The following is a 20,763-nucleotide window of genomic DNA, read 5'->3' on the forward strand; positions in this document are numbered from 1 at the left end:
CTTGCAATCTCTCTTTCTACCGAGCTACGCTGTGGGCTATTTTCTACTCCTGCAGTGTTCTTCCTTTCATCTGCATCACTTTTAATTGTAATTTTGGTTTCCACCTCAAAATATATCTATGGGTTATCTATAATAGTGTCAACAATATATAAATATTGGGTTGGCCAAAACTTTCATTTGGTTTTTTCCATAAGATGGCTCTAGTATCATTTAGTTGTCTTTAACTTCATTCTGAAACAACTTTGTTAGACTGTGACAGCTGTTATATCAGCATGCATCAAAAAAAAACTTGTCAAAATTGGTAAATTTTTGTGTAGCCATTTTAATATTGAATATGGAAAAATATGCAACATTTCTGGCATATTATGCTTTATTATTTCAAGAAAGCTAAGAACGCAACTGAAAGGCAAAAAATGATTTGTAGTGTGTGGAGAAGGTACTGTGACTGATCAAACATGTCAAAAGTGATTTGCAAAGTTTTGTGCTGGAGATTTCTTGCTGGATTATGTTCTACAGTCAGGTAGACCAGTTGAAGTTGATAGTGATCAAATCAAGATATTGAGAACAATCAACATTATACCATGTAGGAGATAGCCAACACACTCAAAATATCCAAATTAATAAAGTTATTGGTGAAAATGAAAAATGTGTTTTTTATTTTACAGAAAAATCTAAACAGACTTTTTGGCCAACCCAATATATAGGTTTCACTCTATGCAATTCTCTTCTCTGCTCTTAACATCTTCAACAAATTCTCCATTCATTTTCCTCATTCACAAGAAAGTTGCTGATTAGTAGCACTATACTCACCTTCAAAGGTAGCACTATAATGGGTTATGTGGCAAATGTGATATGCTGGGAGGATTACTGTATTTGGATTTTATATGTATTAATAATAGCTCCAAAATTGAGCAGTTAAGTGCCTGGCCTTTTACTACATTAGTTCATTTCAATAACACTAAAGTTATTAAAATTTTATCCTGTTTTACAGATGAGAAATTGAGTTTCAGAGAGGCTGAATTACTTGCTCAAGGCCAGGCTATAGTAAATCCAGGTCTTCTCATGTATTTCCTGCTACACCACACTGCTTTCCATCTAAAATTATAGAAATCACAGATATGTGGATTTGAAATGACATCCTAGGATCTTTCACATGATTCCTTCCTGTGTTGGCATCTTTTCTACAGTATCCTGCCCAATGATTCAGTCTCTTGTTGGAAGCCTGGCTTTGTCATGTGCAGACTGCGACCTCTGTGAGCCTTAGTTTTCTCATCCACAGAAAGCCAATGCTATTTACCTCAGCGTTATCATGAGGATCAAACAACAAAGTATGTAAAGGTCCTATGCAAACAATAAAGCACCTTACCAATGCTCCCTGAACTACTTTACAAGGAAGTTAGACCTGTAAATTTTTTTTTATTAAATTTAAGTCATTATAAATGGATTTTCTTTCCTATATTACCTGTTTCATAATCACAAATTTAAATACAACAATATGTCTACAGCTCTTCCTAATGCAAAATTATTTTACATTACTACTAAACATAAGACCAAGTTTACAATGTTTTTCTCAAACCTTGTTTTATAAACTATTTGAACATGAAAGAAAATATCAACTCTGGAACAGCTATGAGAAAGTAAATTTCATCTTAAATGTGCAATTATATAAAATAATTAATTAGGCTTGTCATAGGACTGGCTTTAAATGAATTTACCAATATAATTATATTGGAATTTGTATCCATATTAAAAATGCCAATACAATTCTAATAATAGAAACCATTTATTGAGCACTTAACACTTAACTCATTTAATAAAATTCTTCAGTTATAGGAAAATAATAATTCAACACTTAAAGGAAAGTTTAATAGCAAAGGAAAGTTATTATAGGACACTATTAAAATTATATAGGCAAAGAAAAAATACATAGCATATATATACTTGATTTTTAACAGAACTTTTGGTAAATTGTAAATTATACCCAACAACAGAAATATTTTAGAACCCTTTATAGAAACTACAGATAAAATAAGTTAAATTTCATTATCTGTGAAATGTCCACATGTATGCTCATTTAAAACTGATCCGTGGGTATAATGTTGTGTCCCTTAATCCAAGTAAATAAAAAATTAGATTTCTTTAGCTTTCAATTCATCTCAGTACATTAATCTTAAAAACTGTCATTTGCAGAATTGTTCCTGTGCTTATTTCCTTAGCATTCATACTGTTTCCCTTTCCTTTCCAAGGATTTTACTCTAATAAGCCATAAAAATGGGTGAGCACATATGTATTTGTATCTGTGTATATGCACAGTATTGCATCTTTTTCTAAATTTATATTTCTCTTAATAATGAATAAAAATCAAATCAGGACAGAAGATTCATCCCATTCTCACCCCCTATCAAGGCAGAAAGGTGGAAATACATCATATCTCTTGTGTTTCATAAGCCCATCTCACTAAATAAAAATACTTAAGGTTTTACTTACAGCCAATGTCCTTCAAACTGCTTGTGGTGGTGTGTTTTTTCAGCAATGACATCTGAAAAAATCAAAGAAAATCAGTTTTCCACTTTCTAAGCTTCTATATCTTCTGAGTGATGCAGGCTCAAGAATTGCCAAATGAGATGGGCAAAGACAGCCAAATAGTGCTTCCTAGCCAATCTAAAAATAGCAGGTGATGGTGGGCAGATACACCGTTTCTCCCTGCTCTTTTTTTCCCCTAAGACCTAGGTACCAAAATGATGGTTTGTTCAAAATTAAAACAATATAAATAGAATTATATTCTCTCTTGCCTTAAGATCTAGACATGTGGTCAGTTAGGAAAATTTTTACATTTTGATAAGAAAGATGTGAAAGGGAAGGCAAACCTATATTCTACATTTCTTACATGAAAGTGCTTATACCTGATTTCCTTTCATGCTGAAAAAATAATCTGACCACAACTTGCTGGAATCAAGAGTTACCCTTACCTTTTACTTTTATTTCTTTGAGCTCTCTGAATAATAACTATTAACATTTTTATGTTTTATAATTTAAGAAGTCCTTTCATATATTTTATGTTATTGCCTCCTTACAACCAGCCTGTGACTTGAAAAGGTTATAGCATTACAATTTGAAAAATGTAAAAACTGAGGTTCACAGAAGTTGAAGCTTGTTTAAGGCCATCCAGATAAAAAAAAGAGACAGATCTGTCTTCAGATTCCACATTTGTCTCTCTCTCTCTCAGAGTCTCTCTCTCTCTCTCTCTCTCTCTCACACACACACACACACACACACACACCCTATTTTCCTAAAGACTCCAACATAAATGGTTTTTAAGGATTTAACTTTTAAACTTTCATAAATGTACAAATAAATTTTGAGGGAAAATGTTACACTTTCTTGGATTAAAAGTCCTTTAAAAGTTCAAAAGTTCTATAAAGTGTGAAAATATGAATTTACTAATCTTATTAATTACATAATAACAAATTCATTTTTCAAAATATTATTCACTTAACAAAATAAATTTAGTAAGGAGTTACCACAGATACTTAAGTTTTGTTTGTTTGAATGTGGGAGCCAAGAAACTTACAACTTGGAAGGAAATATTATGTGTAAGTGGTTCAGTGGTAGGGTTACAGATTTTTTTTTTTGTCTCATATTTTCTGTACATTTCAAACTTTCTGGGATCAAGAAAATATAAGCTTAATTGCATTTTTAAAAATGACTTAGACATAAGAAAAGTTTTACAATAAACTTTTTAAAAAATCAGGACACAAAATTGAATCCATAGTATTATCTCAATTTGATAAAAAAGAAAAATGTTTCTTTGTAGTTGCAAGTACAGTCAGAAGGCAAGAGCCTGGTAGGATTGTTTTACCTCTGCGTGGTGGGATCTGGACATTTTGGCAATCTCCAAACTGTTTTAATGAGCATATTGTACTTTTATAAAGAAGAGAAAAATGTTAGGCTTATTGTCACAGCCAATTGGAGATCAAGTGGAACTTAAAAAAAAATTTATATTATAAATCAATGGAAAATATTAATATTCCCAAATTCTAATTTATAAAACTTTCAGTTAAGTTAGGTATAGGTGTCTCTCACTAAACATGGAAGATAAGGGTCAGTAAGTTTTGCTGATAATCAAATCTCAGTTTTAAAAGCCTTTTATTATTACATTTTCAATATAGAATTCAGGATATTGGTTTCTGAATGTAAACAAAAGCCCACTAAATATCACAAATATAAACAATTGTAGAAACTAAGTCTATGTATATAAATATTTTCACACATGAGGATGTATACACAGTAAAATGCAAGGATGTGCTGGGATTTCCAATAGACTATACATTTTACTTTATAATTTTTGAGATTAATTTACTGTATTAAATTTGCTCTAGTTCCCATTAAATTAGAAATGCCTCCCCTATACGCTTTACCTTGACTACTATGTTTGCAATAAAATAGAAATTGCAGAACACCAACAAATAGATATCAGTCAAGGGTTTCATTCACTTTCCTTTTAGTCCCTAATAAACAATATTAAGTATTATCCAGGTATTACCTACACTGCTCCACAAAAGGCAGAATTCTTTAACTGTTTGAACAGACCTGAGGGCCTGACCAGGCATGAAGCCAATGCAGGATTTTTGCCTTCAGCCTACAACCATGCCTTGCAGAAATATCTGGGTAACTGTTTGGGTGGGGTGGGGAACAGAGTATCTTGCCTTTCATATTATTTCCCCTTAACAGAAATATTGGGCTCATAACACAAATTATAATATTTTACTCAAATAAGAGAAGAGTAATAGACTTTGCTTTTATAAAAATAGAAAGAGCAAGGGGAATTTCTAAAGAATAGACTTTAAAGATTATTTACAGACACTGAGAATCCTTTATTTTAGACTATCTTCTAGAAAAGGGTACAAAGATTTTTATGTGCCTTGCTTAAAAACAACAGACAGCCCTGACTGATGTGGCTCAGTGCATTGGGCACCATCCTGCAAAATGAAAGGTCTCATGTTTGATTCCTAGTCAAAGCACATGGCTGGGTTGCGGGCCAGGTCCCCAGTTGGGGGCATGTGAGAGGCAACCAATGTACCCCTCATACACTTAAGTTTATCTCCCTCTCTTCCTCCCTTCCCCTCTCTCTAAAAAAAATAAAATCTTTAAAAACAGAAAAACAAACAACAGATAAAAACCATAGCCTGTTAAAATGAGTCTACTTCCCGAGAGAAGGAAGGTATCTTGGTATTAGGATTACCAAGCATCAAATTCTCCTGGGAGTTTTCCATTAAAAATTTGCATTACTTTTTAACTTATTTTTATTGTTCCCAACAGTACAGATGTCCCCATTCCCCCCCTCACCTGGCCTTTACCAAGTCTACCAAGATCCCACTCCCCTTCCCTCTAGCCATTACCACTCTGTTGTCTGTGTCTAGGAATTACACATATATGTTCTTTGGCTAATCTGTTCACTTTCTTTCAACCAATTCCCCCTTCCCCTCTGACAGCTATCAGTCTGTTCCATATATTCATACCTCTGTTTCTATTTTGTTCATCAGTCTATTTTGCTCATTATATTCCATATGTGAGAGTATATGATATTTGTCTTCCTCTGGCTGGCTTATTTCATTTAGTATAATAATCTCCAGGTCCATACATGCTGTTGCAGAGGGTAAGACTTCTTCTTTTTATGACTATGTAGTATTCTATTGTGCAAATGTACCACAGCTTTTTTATCCACTCATCTACTGATGGACATTTGGGCTGTTTCCAGATCTTGGCTGTTGTAAATAATGCTGCAATGAACATAGGGATGCATATATCCTTTGAATTGGTGTTGCAGGATTCTTAGGATGTATTCACACACAACAGTGGGATTTCTGGGTCAAAAGGCAGTTCCATTTTTAATTTTTTGAGGAAATTCCATAGTGTTTTCCACAGTGGCTGTACCAGTCCGTATTGCCCCCAGCAGTGCACTAGGGTTCCTATTTCTCCACATCCTTGTCAACACTTGTTTGTTGATGTATTGATGGTAGCCATTCTGGCAGGTGCGAGGTGATATCTCATTGTGGTTTTAATTTACATCTCTGATGATTAATAACACTGAGCATTTTTTCAGATGTGTATTGGTCATCTGTATGTCCTCTTTGGAGAGGTATTTCTTCAGGTCCTTGGTCAATTTTTTAACTGAATTGTTTGTCTTCCTGGTGTTGAGCTGTCTACATTCTTTATATATTTCGGAAATTAACCCCTTAGCAAATGTACCATTGGCAAATATGTTTTCCCATACGTAGGTTTCCTTTTCATTTTGTTGGTTGTTTCTTTTGCTATGCAGAAGCTTTTTAGTTTGATGCAGTCCAACTTTTTATTTTTTTTCTTTATTTTCCTTGCCCTCAGAGGTATATCAGCAAAATATTACTATGAGATGTCTGAGATCTTACTGCCTATGTTTTCTTCGAAGGCTTTTATGATTTTTATCCATTTTGAGTTTATTCTTGTGTATGGTGTACGTTGGTGGTCTAGTTTAATTTTTTTGCATATACCAGTCTAATTTTCCCACCATTCATTGAAGAGATGGTCTTTACTCCATTGTGTGTTCATGCCTCCTTTGTCAAATATTAATAGACCACAAAGGCATGGGTTTATTTCAGGGCTCTCTGTTTCGTTCCATTGGTCTATATTACTGTTCTTATGTTAGTACCAGAATGTTTTGATTACAATAGCTTTGTAGAATGGTTTGATGTCAGGTATCCTAATATCTCCAAATTTCTTTCTCAAGATTGCTGAGGCTATTCAGGGTCTTCTTTTGGTTCCATATAAATTTTTGATTTGTTCTAGATCTGTGAAATATGCCATTAATATTTTAATAGGAATTGCATTGAATCTATAGGTTGCTTCGGGTAGCATGGACATTTTGGTGATGTTAATTCTTCCTCTCCGTGAACACAGATATGCTTCCACTTATTTCTATCTTTCAATTTCTTTCTTAAATGTCCTATTGTTTTCCAAGTATAGGTCTTTTACCTCCTTGGTTAAATTTATTTCTAGGTACCTTTTTGTTGTTGTTGCAATAGTACATGGGTTTGTTCTTAATCACTACTGCCTCTGTGATGTTAATAATATTAAAGATAAATTCTTACTTAACAATAAATGACTGTTGGCATATATTAGATGTAAACATAATAGAACACAATGTTTGGGGGTATTTCTTTTAACTATACCAGAACTTTCTATATTTAGTAGTGCTTTCAAAGTAACCATATCAAGAGATTTTTTTGTTCAGTTTAGAGTCTGCCATTAATCAAAAGTATTTGAATTGTAAAAAACATATTAATTTTCTTCACATATATTTCATAAGATGAACAGGAAAAGCGATGTAAGTGCCTTATTCTTACCTTTTTTTGTGGCCCAAAGCAGCATTTTTCAAGTTTTACTATCCATTTTTTCACTAGACTTGTGACTAAATGATTTATGGTTACTAAAAAAAATATATCCAGTCACACACACAAAAAGAATCTAGCCCATATTTTTTAAATAAATGACTCAGACTCTACACTCAGATACAAGAGTTTTTTGAATAATGGCAGAATCTTTGGAATAAAAGTGTAGTCTCTCAAGGTAACTGTTCTGAAGAGGATAAAATTCAATTGCTTGTTTAAGGTCAGTCTGCTAACAGTTAGTTACCATACTTAAGTTTATTTCATTTACTAATCCAGCAATCAGTCTGTGTCAACCATCAGCATAATAACTGATGTCCATATTGGCTATTCTGCTCCCAGGCCAGTGATTTGATAGCTAATATTCTAAGCACTGTACAAAGATTCAAAATAGTGCTGCTGAGCCAAATGAAGCATAAATTGTTTTTACAACATTAGCAAATTTCCTAATTCACTCTTTAACATAAAGTGATTTGGCTCTAACTGATAGTAATAGCAGGGACAAAAAATGGCAGCTTGAGGAGATGCTTTACCTTTGACTGAATCTTATTAGTTTAAGCAAGGGATAATGGTTAAAAACAGTGCATATATACACATAAAAGTATATTGAGTATCACCAAAGCACCAGTGTCACCACTACTTCGAAGTGATGCCAAAAAGCTTTAAAAGGTGATATGTTTCAGAAGAAGGGTCAATTGAAAATCAGGTTCCACCTACCTCTGTTACTGACCATGGATTTGTTAAGTAAAGTTTTCTTCTTGGAAAAATAATCATCTGCCTGAGATCCAAATAGCTCCATAGAATAGTAAAAATAACTGTAAGCTTCTTTGTATACATAATTGTAAGTAAATGACAAAGTCTCACAAGACAGCCCTTAAAATGAAGTCTAATGAGTGAACATTAGACAATCAAATTTCATGCTTGCTTCAGCAGCATATACTAAAATTTGGCATAATACAGAGAAGATTAGCATGGCCCCTAAGCATGAATGACATGTAAATTCACGAATTGTTCCACATTTTAGAAAGGAAAAAGAAAGAAAAAAATTTTCTGGCAACCTGTTATCCATAATTATCTAACCAAGTATTGGGTTGGTCAAGAAGTCTGTTACACATATTTTTTCATTTTCACCAATAACTTTATTGGTTTGGATATTTTAAGTATGTTGGCTATCTCCCACCACTGGCTTCTTTCTAGTGGGTAGAGGCCAGGGGTGCTGCTAAACATCTTCCAGTGCCTAAGACAGCACCACAGCAAAGGATTATTTGGCCAGCACGTCAATAGAACCAAAAAACTTCACAAACCACTTTTGACACATTCAATTAGTCACGGCACGTTCTCCATAAACTGCACAAGTATTTTTGTGTGTTTTGGTTGGATTTTTACCTTTCCTGAAATAATAAAGCATAATACACACACAAAAAAAAATGTTGCATACTTTCTTCCATCTTCAAAATTAAAATAACTACACAAATATTCACCAATTTAGTCCTTTTTTAATGTGCATTGATATGACAGCTGTCACAAAACAATCCAACAGAAATTGTTTCAAATGAAGTTAAAGACAGCTAAGTGCTACTGAAGCCATCTTATGAAAAAAAATGTAATAGATATTTTGGCCAACCCAATACTATCCCATAAAATTTTTTTTTTTTTTTTTGGTATTATTCAACCTAATAACTAGAGAGCAACTGGGAGTTATGTGGTAGACTTTCTTTTAGTAAAATAATTCTAAAAACACTGCTCTTTTTGATTGTTTATATTAAATCAAACAGCTAATTTTCTTTCTCCCCTACACCTGCACACATATAATCTCAAAATGTATTTAATAATCGATTAATGCTTTTGCTCTGGCAATGCAAAAGGCCTCTCATCAGCTCCTATCTTTTTCTAACCACTCAACATCAAAATAATGATGCTTGGATTATAGCCAGCCAGAGGAAAGAATCAAGTATATAATGACCTCATGTGGCAAAGAGCTATAACTACTGATTTAACTATAAAATAATCATGGGCTTAAACAACTTTTGTTATCAAATTTTTATTTTCAGATTGTTTTTTTAAATGAGCATCAAATACTGCCTATAGTTAAGGATGAAAAGAAATAAAAATGACCTCAAACATAATGAAAAAGCGAGGTAAAAATAGTCATTTTTCACTAAAATAAAAGAAACTCCGTGCTGGAGTCAAAATATCTGGGTTCCTGACTCAGCTTCAATTTTTGTGGTTTCTTGAAATATCCTGCAGCTTCTCGCATCTATAAAATGGTGGTAATTGTTTTCTACCACAGACTTTTAAGGCTAAAATATTGTTATGTAAATGTTATATCTTGCATTTATGATACTTTTATCCTGTTTATGGTATTTATAGTTCTATAACTAAAACAGTTTAAAGCTCATCATAAAAACAAAACCAGAGACTAAAGTATTTTTACCTATTTTGGCTTCCAGTTGTCACCTGTTAGTACTGGTGCAATGGACACTGACTGGTATACTACCTGTTTTATTCTAGGCATGGAATTAAAACTGAATTCATTCAAAGTGTAGCCATATTGCTAATGAACTTCTTTGAGGATAGTCTCTCTTTTTTTCTATTACAGTTGACATTAAATAGTTTGTATTAGTTTCAGGTGGAGCATAGTCTTAATTCTTAAAATACTTCATATTTATCTATTTGAAATCTGACAAAACAGAACTGGGTGTTAATATCTTGTGAAATCCTAGAGCCAAGTCTAAATCCTCATTGATAGAAATTGTTCTGAGAACATCAATATCATATTAAGAATTATACCTTGTTAAACATACAATTATAGAAATGCAGCCTCAACAATCTAAAAAAAGGTGGGAAAAAAAGGAAGTAAAACTGGATCAAATTCAAATCATTTACCTATCTCTTACTTAATATCTGTATTTTATTCCTGAAATCACTGTCACAAAGTAGAAGGCTTTAAATGATTATCTTTTCCATTAATTTTAACAGGGTACATTATATTATATTCCAATATCCCCCAAACACTATCAATTGACTACAAACAAGTTTATTGGCAATAAACAATATAGATTATCCATAAATATACTGTAAAGTTTTACTGTACCTGCCAAAGAGGAAAACTTGATCCTGGGTGGTGGTTTGATGGAGGAGAGGAATAAAAAAATTATTCTTTGGAAGGTAAGTTCTGCTTTCTATACCATTCCTCCAACCAGTTTTCAGCCTTTTAGATAATAATGGTTATCTTGTTCTCAAACTGCATTTAAAATTAGGTTATAACACAAACACCTTTAGGGAACTTCAAAACTCATAGAAATGGCATCTGTATACAACAGACTAGAGTCCCAGAAGATACAATGTCATCATTCCTAAACAACCTGATGTGCAATTCAAATGTGTTTAAAATGATAATCTGTGAAGAAACTGTCAGGTAAATTAATACAGTTGTGTCTAAGATGGCAATATTTATAGTTTTTTTTTTAATTTTTACACTTGTTTAGTGTACTTTGGAGTAAGAACTCTATATTCAAGGAGAAAAAAAAGATGATTGTCTGAAAAGTGATTCAACTTTTCAAAGAAACTGTTACGGCAGAAAGTTAACTGAACAAAAAATTTTAAGTATATTTTATAGATTAAGATGTTACAGTTGTCCCAATTTCTTTTCCCTTTGATCCCCTCTATCTAGTACCACCCTTCCCTCCAGCAATCCCACCACCCTTAGTTCATGTCCATGGGTTGTGCATATAAGTTCTTTGGCTTCACCCTTTCCTATATTATTCTTAACTTCCCTGTCTATTTCGCACCTACCAATTATGCTTCTTAATCCCTGCACCATTTCTCCCACTTCCCCCTCGCTGCTGATAACCCTCCAAATTTACCTATGATTCTGTTCCTATTCTGGTTGTTTGCTTAGTTTGCTTTTGTTCTTATTTTTTAGATTCTGTTGTAGATAGTTGTGAGTTTATCGTTATTTTAATGTTCATTATTTTGGTCTTCTTTTTCTTAAGTAAGTCCCTTTGACATTTCATATAATAATGGCTTGGTAATGATGAAGCCCTTTAGCTTGACCTTGTCTGGGAAGCACTTTATCTGCCCTTCCATTCTAAATGATAGTTTTGCTGGATAGAGTAATCTTGGTTGTGGGTCCTTGCTTTTCATCACATTGAATACTTCTTGCCAGTCCCCTCTTGCCTACAAAGTTTCTTTTGAGAAATCAGCTGATAGTCTTATAGGTGCCCCTTTGTTGGTAACTCTCTGCTTTTCTCTTGCTGCTTTTAAGATTCTTTATCTTTAATCTTTGTTATTTTAAATATGATGTGTCTTGGTGTGGTCCTCTTTGGCTATAGCTTGTTTGAAACTCTGTGCTTCCTGGAGTTGTATGTCTATTTCCTTCTCCAAATTTGGGAAGTTTTCCTTCATTATTTCTTCATATAAACTTTCAATTTCTTGCTCTTCCTCTTCCCCTTTGGACACCCCTATGATTCAAATGTTGGCATGTATAAAGTTGTCCCAGAGATTCCTATGCCTCTTCTCATTTTTTTCAATTCTTGTTTCCTCATTCTGTACTGGTTGACTGTTTATTTCTTCCTTATGTTCCAAGTCATTAATTTGAACCCTGGTTTCCTTCTCTTCACCATTGGTTTTGTGTGGATTTTTCTTCGTTTCACTTAGCTTAGCCTTCACTTATTCCCTTCTGCATTTGCCATACTCAAGCATATCTGTCAAGCCTGTAAACACCTTTATCACTAGTGTTTTGAACTCTGTATCGGTTAGGTTGGCTATCTCCTCGTCGCTTAGTTCTCCCACTGGAACCTTGATCCATTCCCTTTTGGGCCATACTTTGTCTATTCAAACTTGACAGACTTCTGTATTTGCCTGTCTCTTAGGCAGAGCTGTCACACCTGTTACATTGTAAGGGGAGGAGCCTTAAGTATTTGTCATGTGGGGGAACCCTCTCAACACGTTGTGGTGCTGTATGTGGGGGAAAGGTCTGAAAGGGAACAATATTGCTTGCTCAGCACTTGCCGCTTTTCCAGGCACTTCTCCCACTTTCCATATGGGGCTGGTGCTGCTCTAGCTGTTGCCCTAGTTGTGGTTCCCAGAGTGGGTGGGTTTGCAGATGTTCCAGGTACCATGGAGGCCTCTAAACAAGCGGACTCTGTTGAGAGACCGGCAGTTTCTTCCTCGGCCCAATCTCCACTGGTTTTCACAATCAGAACCAATAAGGCTTGATTTTCCCCAGCGCTGGAGCCATGAGCTGCATGGTCTGGTCTGGTGCTGGGACTGCTCCCCAGGTCTCCTTCCCTACTTAATGTGTGACTGCATTTTCCACAAGCTGGCCACAGCCTCTGCTGCTGCCTCCGCTGTCGCTGGCTCCAACCACCTCCTCTCCACCCCAGCTCTGCCCCTGCTATCTGCCCGGATGGGTATTTCTTCTTTATATCTTTGTTTGTTGGACTTCTATGCAGCTAGATTTTCTGGAACTTCTGGTTGTCTCCAGTTTTGAGGTAGTTGTATTCCTTCTTAGTTGTGGAGGGAGATGCAGCATGTCTACCTATGCCTCCATCTTGGTCAGAAGACGTAACTGAACAGTTTTTATGAAGGAAATTTGTATTTAAATATTTAGGACATTACTGATCTCAGTGCTAAAACATTTTGAATTAATTATAACATTCCAAGGCACTACACAGAATAAGGAAAAAATGAATTACATCAAAGTTGCCTCCATTTTTCAATATTTATCTAACTGAAGATGAGAGAAAACAATTTCATTTTACACATAAATTATTTTTAAAAAGCTTATTAGGATAGTTTCAAAAAGCTCCATTGGATTGCTAAACCTTGGTAGCTCATGCTCTAGGAAACACAAAATTACCCAACTTCAAGACTTAGTATATATAAAGCTACAGTAGTCAAAACAGTATGGTATTGACAAAAGAACAGACAACTAGATCAGTGGAACAGAACAGAGCCTACGAATAAACAAAGATAGGCAAATGATGTTCAACAAAGGAGCAAAGTTAATACAATGAAACAAAGGAAAATCCACGCAAAACCAATGGTGAGGAGAAGGAAACCAGGGTTCAAATCAATGATTTAGAACAATAAGAAGAAATATAACAGTCAACCAGTACAGAATGAGGAAACAAGGATTTGAACAGATGAGGAGAGGCATAGGAACCTCTGGGACAACTTTATACATGCCAACATCTGAATCATAGGGGTGTCAGAAAAACAAGAGGAAGAGCAAGAAATTGAAAGTTTATATGAAAAAATAATGAAGGAAAACCTCCGAAATTTGGAGAAGGAAATTGACATATAACTCCAGGAAGCACAGAGAGTCCCAAACAATCTAGACCCAAGGAGGACCACACCAAGACACATCATAATTAAAATGCCAAAGGGTCAAGTAAAAGAGAGAATCTTAAAAGCAGCAAGAGAAAAGCAGATTTACCTACTAAGGGGTGCCTAAAAGACTATCAGCTGATTTCTCAAAAGGAAATTTGCAGGCAAGAGGGGACTGGCAAGAAGTATTCAATGTGATGAAAAGCAAGGACCCACAACCAAGATTATTCTATCCAGCAAAGCTATCATCTAGAATGGAATGGCAGATAAAGTGCTTCCCAGACAAGGTCAAGCTAAAGGACTTCATCATTACCAAGCCATTATTATATGAAATGTCAAAGGGACATAAGAAAAAGATCAAAATTATGAACATTAAAATGACAATAAAGTCACAAGCATCAACAACTAAATCTAAAAAATAAAAACAATGCCCAACTAAGCAAACCAGAATAGGAACAGAATCATAGGTATGGGGATCATTTGGAGGGTTATCAGCTGGGAGGGGAGAGGGGGAGAAATGGGGATATGGTGCAGGGATTAAGAAGAATAATTGATAGGAATATAATAGATAGGGGTAAGTTAAGAATAATATAGGAAAGGGTGAAGCCAAAGAACTTATATGCACAACCCATGGACATGAAATAAGGGGGATGGGATTCTGAAGGGAAGGGGGGTACTGGGCGGAGGGGAGCAAAGGGAAAAAAATTGGGGACTACTATAACAGCATAATCAATAAGATATACTTAAAAAAAAAAAAAAAAAGAATGGAACAAATCCAAACCACTGATACCACCAAATGTTGGCAAGGATGTGGAGGAACAGGAACTCTCACTTATTGCTGGTTGGAAGACAGAATGGTACATTTTGGGAGACAGTTTCTTAGAAACCTAAACATATTCTTAACATATGACCCAGCAATTGCACTCCTTGGTATTTACCCAAATGAACTGAAAACTTATGTTCACATGACTTGCACACAAATGAATATAGCAGCTGTATTCATAATTGCCAAAACGTGGAAGCAACCAACTTGTCTTTCCGTAGCTGAGTGTATAAACCATGGTATATTTATACAAGGGACTATTGTTCAGCGCTAAAAAGAAATGAGCTATCAAGCCATGAAAAGACAGGGAGGAAACTAAATACAAATTCCTAGGTGAAAAAGCCAACCTGAAGTCTACATACTAAATGATTCCAACTATATGACACTGGAAAAGGCCACTATGTAGAATGAAAAGGTTAGTGGTTGCCAGAGGTTGGGGTTGGGGAATAAACACAAAGCACAATGTACAGAGGATTTTTTAGGGCACTAAAACTATTTTGTATGTTGAATACATGTCATTATTCATTTGTCAAAACCCATAGAATTTACAACACTGAGTAAACCCTAATGTAAACTATGAACTTTGAGTGATAATGTGTCATTGTAGGTTCAGTGAATGCAACAAATGCACCACTCTGGTGGGGACGTTTGATAATGTAGGATGCTATGCAAGTGCAGGGACAGAGACTATATGGGAACTGTACTTTACTTAATTTTGCTTAATATGAACCTAAAACTGTAATAAACAATATAGATTGCACATAAAGTATATTGTACAGAAATCTAAATAAAGTCTATTTAAAAAATTTTTAAACAGAAATAAGACTGGTAAAATCCAAATAAGGCCTGTAGTTTAAAGTGTACCAAAGCCAATTTCTTAGTCTTGATAACATACTATGGTTAAGTAAAGTGTAATCACTGGGATTACACTTATATTATTAAATATATACTAAGCTCTGTGCCCTGGCTGGTTTGGCTCAGTGGATTGAGCGTCGGCCTGCGAGCTAAGTGTCGCTGGTTCGATCTTCCAGTCAGGGTACATCAGAGAAGGAAAACTCTGACTCCAAAAAACCTCCGCTGCCTTGCGGCATACCTCTTCAGGAGAAAGGCTAAGGGAGTAAACCCTGACAGAAAATCCGGAGCCGGAGTCCCTAAGGCGGTTTGACGTTGTAGTCGACACCGGCAACTCCTGCGGCGCACCTGAAGCCAAGCTGTATTGACTCCGTCTTTCCCTTGGACCCTTCAGCTGCGAAGAGAGGGGGGGTCTGCTGCATGGGCAACAGCAGACCCTCCATATCACCCTGCCCAGGCTCTGTAGCTTCAGCGTCATCACAAGATGTCGATTCAACACCGGAGGAGACAGATACTACCATGTCACTCCCGAGTTGGACTGCACAGCCATTCTCGGCGGTGCAGATGGACTCTTAAGAAGCTACACCATCGTCTCTCGAGACGGACGGCTGCCGACGAATCACTGGGAAAAACTGGGTGATAAGTGTGCAGGAATTTGAATAATTTTCCAAGTTTTTGTGAGTCAGAAACTATTTCAAAATTTTTTTTTAAATTTTAAAGGAAAGATTTGTCAAATGTGTAAAGCTATTATTTATCAGGATTTGTAAATACCTTAAACAACTAATCAAGCACTTTCCTGGTAGTAAGAAAATTTACATTTCCATGTTAAAAAGAACTTTGATACTCCTTGTCCTAAAAAATAGGACAGACCGAATTTCGAGGGTGTTCAGGATATAGTGCTCTAAGTTTTAGGCATAGAAGATAAGAAATTGTGGATGAGGAATTAAGTCATATACAATTAATTTCCTAGGAGAGCAAACTATAAAAAGTAGCACACATACTCTGATGGAAGATAATCTGATATTGGAAATAGAATCCAAGAAATAATACAGACCACTGAGCTCAATATTCTTGGGCCTATCCAATGGTACAGCTTTTATTTTGAGTCATGAAAAATAATGAATTTAAGTTTTTCAATTCGACAGATTTAAAAAGTCCTTATTTTTAAAGGTTACAGTGGGAAATACAATTTTCGTTGAGTTAGATCTGACACTTGTTTTTGACCAAAAACGACCATTTTTCTCTATCACATCAACTTCTTGAGGTACAAGAATTTGTCCCAAAAATTATACAAAATGTACATACAAAGGAAAATAAAGAAAAAATTACCTGAATATACTACTTATTTTATTCATATAAAGGCGATATATTGTTACTGTATGTCAAATTGTGTACAAATGGTAAAGTTCTGCTACCAAACATACATATTAAGGTATTTTATCTTTTCAAAGGCTAGGAAATGCCAAAATGAGATACTTAAGTCTCCTTCAGTTGGCAAAGCTTTAACACATTGCTTCATGAGACCCAGTTGTATGTGCAGAGGTGGGAATATAATGTTCTGTCAACAAGGGACTCATGTAGAACGTTTGGACCACTAGGTTTGAGGTCAGATCTTGGAGGCCAATTTGACTCCACCCAGTGCTTCTCACAAGCTCTGCTGTCTTACATACACAGAAAACAGATACTTCGTGTATTTGCATTGCTGACTAAGAAGGAAGCAAGATTTTAAGGTCAACACAGATGATCCAATTGTGCTTGTGATACTGCAACAGATCAATGACTCTATGTTTTCATATTCTTCATGAAAACAAACTGAATGGCCAATTGGGACTGCACCAAATAAATTGCCATTGTGGAGAACACCCTTCAAGCTCCGCTTTGAGCTATCGATAAACAGTCGCCATTCAGTTGCGCTCTAGATTGGAATTCCCAATTCCTCCATTAAACCATGTGTGTTATGGCAATACACAAAGCCACTATCACTTAGAAAGTACTGCAGAAATGCATTTTCTCTTGATTAAAAGTAGGATGACTTTGCTCCTTTTTCAAGCAAGTTTTTCTTTTGCAGTCCTGATGCTAGGAGTTCTGAAGTCTTTTTGGATAGTCTCAAATCTCATGCCAAATCATTCAACTCATGCTGATCAAATCCCTCACAAACTGAGTCTTCAATTTCAAAATCTTCATTGTTGCTGTCACTTAGTTCTTCACCGTACTCGTTTTTCGAAAGAGGGCAGTTCAAGGAAAACTGGCACTGAGATTTCAGTTGAATGAGGAACTGGACATATAGCTGATGGCAGACTAGGATACTCTATTTTACATTTATTTTTCTTGTTATATCCTGACATTTTCTCTACACAAAAGTAAGTCACTTGATCTCTGTGCTCTTGCCAAACGATAACAAATGGCAATTTATCCACATCCGGAAACTCTCAACACACTGCTTGCACACCTTGTAATGGGCTCAAGACTTATAAGTTTTACTTTAAAATATGCAAAATAGGCTTGCCTGACAAATGCACTGTTTGTCCTTTGGGAACGATGAAACTGCCACAGATAGAACAAAACAAATCAGAGTTGTTCAGGCATTTACGGTGAGAAATAGCAGAGGCAGACATGATCTGAAGGAAAGGAAATAAGTATTATGTAAATTAAAAAAATAAATTCTGCTAACTCCTTGTATACAGACAAGAATTCAGACTACACCTCGGAATACGATTCACTATACAGAGCAGCACACAACCTCTCACCACACAGTCTCATGTGTAACCGAATAGCCTACATGAGTATGAATCTGTCGCTGGTCTCCAAGGTCATCCCCCACCCCTCCCCACTCAAGGGAGGTTTGCTCTCAGCCAACAGGAGAGCACTAGTGCTTCCCTCAATCCAGGCACGATCTAGCCCAGAGTGGTCACATTAATATAAGCTGTACAGAAAAAACGATGTGATAGAAGAAAACTGCAGTTTTGAAATCAGCATGCCTATTTTAAACAGCTGAAAAATCGAACTCAACAGGAATTATGTTAAAAATTGTTCCCGTGTTATCAAAAGTCTCTGAACTGTCTCCACTTAAAACAGAACCAAGATGATTTATATAAACCATTGTCACCTTTTTATAGTCATATTTTTTCTTCAAAGTAGAATAAGTTTTAATGTAAAAAGATAGTCATTTCAATGATTATAGCTCTATCACGGGTCATGAAATTTATGGGGTTTTTTTTTAAGATTTATTTTTAGAGAGAGGGCAAGGGAGAAAGAGGAACATCAAAGTGAGAGAGAAACTTCGCTCAGTTGCCTCTCATACGCATCCCAAACAGGGACAGAACCTGCAACCCAGGCATGACCAGGAATCACACCAACAACTCTTCACTTTGCAGAATGATGCCAAAAAATCTGAGCCACACTTGTCAGGACTATACTTATTTATTAAGCAAATGTTTAATTTAGTAAACAAATTGATGTATATTAAAAAAAAGAACACATAATATCGTGAGACAGTTTAAATACGGTGATTACAAGATTTGAAATGCAGTTTCCCTTTCAAAGATCAGTACACCTAGAATGTTTAACTCACTAAATTATCTCAAGAAACATAAGATAACATTTTAGAAAGGAAAATGATAGTTTCAAAGTAAAAGTGACTCTTTCCCTCATTTCAGAAACAGACTTTTTCTAAAATGTCAAGTGGAATGAGTAAATACACGGAAAAAAACATTTCACACTTTAAACAAAGTTGAAAAAATCTTTAATGATATACAGAACTAAAATGAATCCATGCATTTTAAAAAATTAAAACTATTTTACCCTTTTACTTCTTTATTAATATATTTCCCAATATGTGTTCAAAAATGATAATGCTTTCAAGATATGTAACATATAAAGCAAGATCACTTTTATCAGTAATTTGTCTTAAAGGAGGGGAAAAGAAACTTAAGGTATAACCCTACAGAGACGCAAAGCCAACTATGAAGCGAAGAATAATCACAATGTTCTCAAAGTAGAAATATATGACTTTAAAATATCAGGCTGCCTAATTCAGAGGGTAGGGAAACCAGGATGAGGCAGGAAATAACAAGTGGGACTGAAGAAGCCAAACTGCTAAGAAGATAATCTACCTTGTCTTCAATCTCTCTTTGACTTCTTACAAAGTATAAAAGTAATGAAAGACTACTCATTCCCAGTGCAGAGTCAATAAAGAATAAAATGGAAAAACTTATCCCTTTCTATGCTCCAGTAATGTTTTACCTATAAAATAAGAAATGCAGGGAAAATTATACTTCCACCTCAAATGATTTAAAGACAGTCATAGATAGTTTAAACCAATGTTTAAACTATAATAGTAATATTTCCTTACATAAGAATGGTCTGAAAAGAAGAAAGCAGATAGCTATTTTAAGCTCTGTATAAATAAAATCATTTACTCATGTAATAACCTTCACTTATCTTTTAAGTACAGGAATATTTCCTCTCTTAATCATCCAAAATCCCATGCAAAAAGATGAAGTCTCACCATAGCACAGATGTATCCATTACAAATTTAGAACAAAGCCTAACTTGCTCCTCTAGAAGTATATTATAGACACACTAATAAATATCAATGAATCTATTAAATACTAAATACCAGTTTATCTTCCACATAAATTGCGATGGAATGGGAGACACTGGATCAAAAGTACTTAAAACTTCTTAATTATTTTCCTAGAGATTTCCTAAATTCCAGTTTCACCTTTCTGCACTAATTTACACAGGACACATTACCATTTTCCGTGTAACCATTCAAGTTTCCAGTTAAGAAATCAAGTTAAGAAATTGGTCAATAATGAGATAAGAAGCACCAGGAAAAAAAGCCAACCCGCTGAGGATAACAGAGGGGAAAGACAGAAGGAGCATGGATCCTTTATGATATAGTTTAGCCACTATGATTCTAGAACCATCTACCTCCAGACTTCTTGCCATGAGCAGTAAATAGATGTCCTTTTTTTTTTTTGACTTGTTGCAATATTTAATTATCCATTTGATCATTCTCAAACATTCTCAATGGTAATTGATGGCTGTTGCTGTAATAGTATATTGCCCATACTTTTTTTTAAATTTTTTATTGTTATTATATTACATTTGTCCCAATTTTTCCTCTGCCCAGCCCACCCCACACTCCCACAGTCAATCCCCACACCACTGACTATGTACAAGGGTCCCTTCCCCTTCTTTCCCCTCTCCCCTTTTCCCCCTCTCACTCCCCTCTGGTCTCTGTCAGTCTGTTCCATGTTTCCATGCCTCTGGTTCTATTCTGCTCATTAGATTCCTCTTATGGAAGAGAAGAGAAGAAAGGAGAGGAGA

The 20,763-nt window shown here is 35.2% G+C and overlaps 1 non-coding gene across 1 annotated transcript; it reads left to right on the forward strand.

Annotated features, from left to right (window-relative positions):
• Positions 1-8,338: 8,338 nt before the first annotated feature.
• Positions 8,339-8,444, forward strand: LOC150020007 (U6 spliceosomal RNA). The gene has a single exon (XR_016509412.1). It is a non-coding gene; the product is annotated as a U6 spliceosomal RNA (small nuclear RNA).
• Positions 8,445-20,763: the final 12,319 nt, after the last annotated feature.

Source organism: Furipterus horrens, unplaced genomic scaffold (genome assembly GCF_987537825.1).
Source record: "Furipterus horrens unplaced genomic scaffold, mFurHor1.1.pri manual_scaffold_2, whole genome shotgun sequence".
NCBI lineage: Eukaryota > Metazoa > Chordata > Mammalia > Chiroptera > Furipteridae > Furipterus > Furipterus horrens.